Source organism: Varroa jacobsoni, unplaced genomic scaffold (genome assembly GCF_002532875.2).
Source record: "Varroa jacobsoni isolate VJ856 unplaced genomic scaffold, vjacob_1.0 scaffold_441, whole genome shotgun sequence".
NCBI lineage: Eukaryota > Metazoa > Arthropoda > Arachnida > Mesostigmata > Varroidae > Varroa > Varroa jacobsoni.
In genome coordinates this window covers 322,538-330,292 of record NW_019213343.1, presented here as the reverse complement: position 1 = coordinate 330,292, position 7,755 = coordinate 322,538, and the positions used below count along the sequence as shown (strand labels likewise).

The window sequence follows — 7,755 nt, the reverse complement described above, 5'->3', positions numbered from 1 at the left end:
GTTTGTAACAGGTCCATACGCTTGCTTACAGCAAAACTTTAGCAGTCTAATAAGTGAACTTCATCGATTTCAATGGGAATATTTTCGCTACCGCGATAGCACCACTCCGGCTGTTGCCCATAGCCCAGACATATATTGGCCCCCGTTGTTGCTAGGCGTATCACAATGTCTTCTTCCTAAAGCAAGCAAAGAATCAGAGTACTGCCACCGGACAAAACGAAGAGCCAGGATAGCAAGACGCGCGAAAAACTGACGTAGCAAAACAATACTGGACCGAGACGTGCGACGAGTTGACATAGACTAAGGTAAATTGTCACCCGGAAACGTGTTGACTGCCTGTAAATAAAAATATACAGGCCATAACATATTTAAAACAGTGGTAAAATGGTTTCTCCTAACATGAAAAAAAGGCAATACTTCGTTCTGCCGACTGTTTTCGCCTGAAAATAATGTAAAATGGCTAACTCGGGTGGGGCAAACACCAGAATCTGTGATCGGGTCAACGGTAGCGTGCGTCAACATTGTCACAATGAATTTTTTTTTAGCATCAGGTTCTAGTCTATGCGCAGCATGACTCTTATTTCCTGCAGTGGTCGTATAACACTTTTGAGAACTGCCTTATTCCAGCCTTTTAATCTGTCACAAAAATGGCCCCGTAGAACTGCTATAACGATGCCAAGTTATTAATTATATACAGTTAATACTTTGTAAGTGCTGGGAATAAGCTTTTGTTTTAAAATTATTCAATTGGTGGCCTTTCCTCCTGTACGAAAATATCGATAAGATTTAAACGTCAGGATCCAGACTTGTGGCTGATATGGGAGAAAGCGATCACTGAAGGCAGTAGCAAAAATAGAAATGTTCAGACGGCTAGATTTTTGTTGGTAGAATATGAAGGGCGTCTCAATTCAAATATAGCATCTTATTATGACACAGATGATGGTGTTGGCCCAGTATATTTCACAAAAAAAAATATTCTAAATAGATACACACCTGATTTAATATCGATGAGCTGATGGATATATGGGCCTCATAGTAAAAAATTGCGGAAAATCAGCCCGGACCCGAAGCTAGTCCACAGTGAAGGGACAGGCAGCATAGAAGCTAGCGGTTCTAGCTAGCTATGGATAAATCGTAAGTCATAAAGCCCCAGAAACGAGCTTGCAGCTTGCAATTATTCAACCGTAATACGGATAAATATCTCAGGATGAACTGCTTAGAATCATTCCAGGACCTAGAACACAAGAATAGTATGACTTTTATTGCAATTGCAGAATAAGGATCGTATGATATCGTTACGAAATATGTTTTATTTTAAAAATTCGTCAATGTACGAAAAAGCAAATAACTACTTATAAGATCCTGTGAACTATCGAAAATGCTTGAATAGCTATCCCTTTCCAACTGATAAGGTGTCACTTAGCGTCCATTCTATCTAAAAGTGGTTCAGAAAGATTATCTTTTATACATATACGTATATATGGCTCTTCTATTGGACAAATTTCTGAAAGAAATACCTAGCTGACGATAGCGCTTACGTCGAACTGTACGATTTCTCAATATAGAGGCAACTTATCTAACTTTTTTTCTTTTTCAAAACCAGTCAACAGTTGAAACGACAAGTTTGTCGGGTAGCTTACCATCTTGCACTGTACCAACATGATCTAATTGTACTGGAATACATCAACAACCACAATTCCGGTTCCAGGCATTTTAGGTTCCCACAAATTCCAAACATCCATTCTTTTGTTGAAACGTTCCAGTTACTATGGCAGTCTTCAGCAGTTATACCTTCTAAAGAGAAATTATTCCAAGATGATACAATAGTAAATATGGTATGATGGATTCACAGGGTCAAAGCCATAAATTTTCTTGTTCGAACAAATTAGAAATAGTTCATCACCAGATCAGTGGTCAAGAAATACTACTGATCTGGTGCTGGTGACGATCTGATTCTACCAGTGGCTAGCTGTACCATAGCTGATCAGTGTACAATCTTTGTCAAGTAAGGATATCCTCTTAAAATAAGCGCTCTGATGAGTATCTGAACGTTTAAAAGACACGTTTAGCGCTTAGGCATTTATTAAATTCTGTCCTGGTAAAAAAAAGGTCTGACGCATATAAATCGTTCTTTTCTGAGCCACCAACGGCTCATGAATGGGGAACAGTTGATGCTATAACAGTCTAAATGACTTTGACTAGCGTGTGCGTTTACTCAGCTCCCTATTGCCCATCCCAACGAAACGTGCAGTGTGTACGTGTACGCTCAGGTAGACTGTCACCCGCCTATGATGCAGGACGCTCGTGCTAAGTGATAACTATAGCTCCTCCAATATTGAGTCCCTTCAGCAAGTCTTGCTCGAAGCAGGAAAAAGGCGTCATAACATAAAATTGTTTGGAGAGTTAGTTGATACAAAAACTGAATAATACATTCATCCGCTCAAAAAAATAAACGCTTAAAAATCGTTACTTGTATAGCATTGGCTCTATATATCCACAAAATATGGGAATACCATTAAAAACTAGCCAATTTAAAGATTTATCGGATAACATATACACTTGTGCTTAAAGACTAAAATTAGATATTATCTAGAATTAACTGTCTTATTAACTTGTAGTTCAACCTGATTAAACCCCAGTGGAGTCGGAGCAGGGTAAAGTATTACATCCTTCTAAGTTCCTCGGAACAGATTAAGCTCCTATGTTTGCGTCATTGTGAGAATAATTTCGAAAAAACCATTCTGGTAATTTAAGGAAAATTATCACGGCCTAACAAGAGAACTTGACAGTGAAAATGGGAGATCCAACAAGCAGTAGTCTAATGCTAGGAAATCAAGTACCTCTTTGCAGTTCCTTGAAGTACGAGCACACATATCGAGCGGCTTCTGAGATTTTTCTAAATTTTGGAAGGCTACATTAAGTCCAGCTAAATCTCCCACCGCATACAAAATTTTCAGCTGAAACTTTTCTGAGAAATAACGATTTTAACTTGGATTTAATTCAGTTTATTTTGGTATGTCAACTGAGCTCTTCCCGGATTGCCGATTCGACGTGTACACAGTTTACTAGTGTTCTCGGAGAGTGTCGTTGACCTATAAGGAAAAGGGCAGAATAAATATATTTTTGGTTAAAGGAATCGGAAAAAAATGGTATCTGCTCAGGGATAAGTGAGGATTATATAAAACTTTCTAATTATGTAATACCTTGTTACCGTTACCAGTTTAAAGAAGAAGCCACTCATAGGTGCTACACGAATTAAAAATGGTACTATAGAGTTGGAATCTAGTTGCTTTTTAAGCTTACTTAAATAAACTATGCAGTAAAAATACTCTTATTATCCTTACTGCTCTAGAAATTCCTTACCCTCAGCAAATGTTGGGTTTGCTACCTCATTTGTGATAGGAAAGTTCCCGGGAGGGGGCAAATATTGCCCAGCCACTGATACATAGTACGCAACATGCACAGTAAAATTCAACCTGCTATGCATTGTAATGTTGCACTAATAATGCCAAGGTGGTCCTTCATAATAACTGTCTGTATAACCGCCAGTTCGCCCGTCTACTAACCTCCGGCTGATGAACTCGAAGGCTACCTAATGGTAAATAATCGCCCAGTGTTGTTTTACTGACTCGTGGCCTCTGCTGTTTACACTGGGTGCTACTTGGCGCTAACTCGTTCTTTCAGCGACGGATAGAAGTCTTTTTAAGAAGCGCATGCCCCCCCATCGCTCTCCAGTCGTCCTTCTCTTTCAACTACTCCATCCTAGCAAAATTCTTTCAATGGGCACGTGTACTTTGTGCCTTTGCCTAGTTTGTACGCATCCAATCGTTGCTATATGGGAGCAGTCACAGCGCCATGACACCGTCCGTAAGTGATTAGTCTGCAGACGACACTATTCGTATTAAGTGGTCCTTCGTTCTAATTTAGACGAAATTATCACATTTCGTTGGTTGTGCAGCGTACTAGCTTAATGAGAAAATTTCTGGGACGAGGAATTGGAAAAGGAAACAATGTCGATACCGGCGGATTCGAATGCATTTGAAAGCGGTGCTCTAATATGAACTTTAGAAGTACATGGTAATTGCGGATTATTCGGCATCACTGTTTACAATTACTTGACGAACTGGGTGAAAAAGTCGACAATCTAAAGGCCCTGGAGTGGCAAAAGACAGCATAAAGTGGTCTTGTTATATAACGACCTTTGGTTCTATGAGGCTTTAGCAGTGTGTAACTCGTACTCCTGCACCTATTGGAATTTATGCGTCCTTCCAGCTCTTTCGAGAGTAAACGACGCGAAGCGATAGCCAAAGGTCCGAAAAACGGATCGATCAACGGACCGCAGCCATAAATGCCCCTTTATTAATTGAAGGATGCTACCGTCGCCCAACCAATGGAGAAACACTACGGAAGGCCACATAAATCACCGTAATAGGCAAATTTTGTCATATCAAAAGTTAGTACAATTTAAAATAAACCGAAAAACAACGTCATCTTCTGTGGTCGTTTCTCCCGATGGAAGCTCAGCAGACACAACACACAAAAACATGTACAAAAAGTCGTCAGCGTAAAGAAGCTTGCATGCACCGCAACTAGAGCCGATTTGTTAGAGGACACAGATCAGGAGACGGCGAGCTCCTACTCTAGCCTGAGCCTCAGAAGCTACAAAAAAAACCTGGCTATTTGAGTCGAATCGACAGATGGACTATCACCCTTACACCTATATAACACTGTTATTCAGGTCGTATATGCGAGTACTGCGCGTTAAGCAAAAGAGGGAGAGAATGGTGGGGTTTATGCATGAGCTCCTTTTCAATCCACTCTGCTCAGCTCGACCTACATCGAAGCCTGTTCCTGGTGATGCGCTCTCAGTAAGGACGAAGTCTCCTTTTTCCATTCAATTCATTGGAATCACCGTAAAGCCTTCGGAGGTTGCAGCAGTGCTGGTCGTAGATCTTCAGTGCTTAGCTATTGTAGCTGAACGGTCACTACAATGACGCGACGCCGGGGCCGTTGGATTTAGCTGTCACTGACCATGAACTGCGTGCAAAGATGCACTCAAAAGGGGGTACGGGCGTGCCGTCATTGCAAATACGACAAATAGGAAACGACGTTCTCCATTTTGCCGACCACTGTCGGTTTTCTGCTATCAGCAAAGAACACACTCAAATTCGCAACAGCGCACGACGGCTAACACCGGCCACAGGCAGCAGCCCCCCGCTAAAACGAACGTTGAGTGCATCTGACTGCCTGTAAACGTGTGTCAGCTTTTAAGCGACTGGAGTTTAAATGATTGGCAGACAAAGCATCACAGACCATCGTCACTTGCCGACGATGTGGCGATTTCATTTCATAGTAATTTTATTAGCTAAATCCGTGGACCATAGTGAGATAGACTTCATGGGCTTCAAGGTAGCTATAACGCCGAGGGTAAAGCAAGCCATGGAAATATTACGTGCAATAACAAACCAAAACAAGTCAGGATACCGTTTCGTTCTGGCCATTAGGGTTGACTGCATTTCAAATAACGTTTGTTTGTATGTACATATTGTTCGAAGACAAGTTTCGCTCTACACTATTAGCTTTGATCGTATCGTCATCAATGAAGGATGATTGCTTTCAGAAGATTCATTCAAAATTGCATTGATGAACGAAGCGAGGATTCTACTGAATTTCTGTTGTTTTTTAAGCTGTCCAGATGATTGTGCAAAGAAAAACCAACATGTACGTAGCCTGTATAAATGTACTCTGTAGAAAACCGTCTTTATAGAGATCCTTCAGACCGAACGCACAGACGGTTGTTCTTATACAGAACGACACAAACGAATTAGTTACTTAAATCCTTTTAAAGATAATTGTGAAACGTGAAGATATTAATTCGATATTTATATCCCCTTCTTTGGCAGAGCGGTGCGTCATAAACGGTGTGATGGATATTGTGCAAGGGTACATATCAGCGGGTGCGAGGAAGAAATGTTAAGCTGTAGATATATACGGCAGCGTTAGGATTTTGTGTTTTAATAACTAAAGGGACAGGCTACATTAATGACTCATTTTCCCTCGATAAAAGATCCCCGGTTCAATTATTTGGCCGTATTCGCAGGAACTTTATCAAACTACCGTTATTTTCATTGTCCTTTTTTTAGCACTGTACAGGATGGCATCCGCTAGCTGGCGAGATGCCCTACGCCATATGTGAACAAAAAAACCTAAAATAAATAATCTATCATATCTGATTCATGGATTTGAGCTCACACAAGTTATTTGATTTCAGATATAATACGGTTATACTATCATTATCGATATGGCTATCTGCACGACCAAGCTTCTGGCTGAAAGAACTTAGCGGATCGCTGCTTCGACAACCCGTATGAAGAAGGAAAGTTCTTTATTATTATTACACAATATAAACGGTACAAGACATTAGGATCAGTAAACTAAGGCTCAATAGTGATGACTTTTTTTCCGCACCAATGTATCGAATATTGTTCACTCGTTTGTTATGAATAGTTGCATAATTATGGTGCATCTGTGTCGTTGATTGCCGCCTTAATGGCGCTCAACACTGAACTGCCACAGGGTAGGTCCCAGCTACGAAAGGTACAGGTACCTTTCCCCAATTTCAGCGCTTGACCACTCTGCCCAATCTTACGTGTGCTCTCTTGCCTCCATGTCTAGTAATTAACACACTTCCCAGTTTCTTTAGCCAGCAGGAAGCGATTTCGGATGCCCAGGTAACGAAGTCCATTTCCGTTATAGTGTCAAAATGCTCTACGACAGGCTCCCAACACCGAAACGTTTGCTTGTCTATCCGACCAGCCATGAGAACCGAACTGGTCATTGGTTTTCTTACAGAACCATTGACCAAGAGAGCGGTAGACACGCACCAACCTATTCTCCATTGGCTTTTAATATTTTGTAGGTGGTCATTTACCGGGTCCATCCATTGAGTAATTATGTCCTGCAGATCACAGCTGCACCAAACCCAATAGTGTGATAATCCCGGCCAGTGTACAAACTATGTTTTTCGTAGAGACAGAGATATGGTCCGTGAGAGGTTCGGCCTCATCTTTGCTACTCCTTTGCTGCCCGTTGACTTCTTCGAGTTGCTGTTGAGTCTAGAAGGGGAATGCGATAGATCCTTTCATACTGCAGCACGTCATCGACTTATGCTTGTAGCGGTTACCATACTATGTTAGGAGGCGGGATATGCTTCTATGGCAAAACTGCTGTCCTTCATGCATCGCACACACAGTTTCGGCGTTGCCACTGCCGAAGTGGCCTAGCTGTGAATGACAATGACGTTTCGAAGATACCGCTTCTCTTTGGGCCGCCCCAAGGCTGAACATCGTCGTCGAACGAGAGAACCCTGATAGTGGTGATGGTCCATCCGCGGAAAGTGGGAACAGGACCTTAGGAACGAGAAGAAGGCGGTGGTCGGATCATCGGTCGTGGTCGTACGCCATCACCGGCAGCGTAGAATGCTTGCCACTCGATGCTGCCATAGTGGGCCTGCCCCAAACGGCTATCCACCTAACCAAAGGCGCCGTATTACACATTGCCCTTAAGGGGCAAGCTCAAGGTGGGACCTTTTACCATAGTACACCGTCCGACAATGAGGGGACACTTCCGTCGATTAGGCGCCCCTCTATGTTACCACTACCACCTTCTCTTCTGGCCCGGCGACCAGCTTCCGATTAGGTGGCACGCGCAGCACCATGAAAAAGAAGAACGAAGATCCTGAGCTCACGCCTGCCT

General features: G+C 42.2%; 1 long non-coding RNA gene across 2 annotated transcripts; it reads right to left on the bottom strand.

Moving 5' to 3' along the window:
• Window positions 1-246: 246 nt before the first annotated feature.
• LOC111260461 (uncharacterized) lies at window positions 247-3,678 on the bottom strand. Of its 2 annotated transcripts, none has more exons than XR_002680345.2 (5): window positions 3,567-3,678; window positions 2,841-3,092; window positions 1,641-1,794; window positions 994-1,234; window positions 247-336 (listed from the first exon to the last, which is right to left on the bottom strand). It is a non-coding gene; the product is annotated as an uncharacterized LOC111260461 (long non-coding RNA). The 2 variants fall into 2 exon arrangements; XR_002680344.2 differs by lacking the exon at window positions 3,567-3,678 and adding an exon at window positions 3,364-3,554.
• Window positions 3,679-7,755: the final 4,077 nt, after the last annotated feature.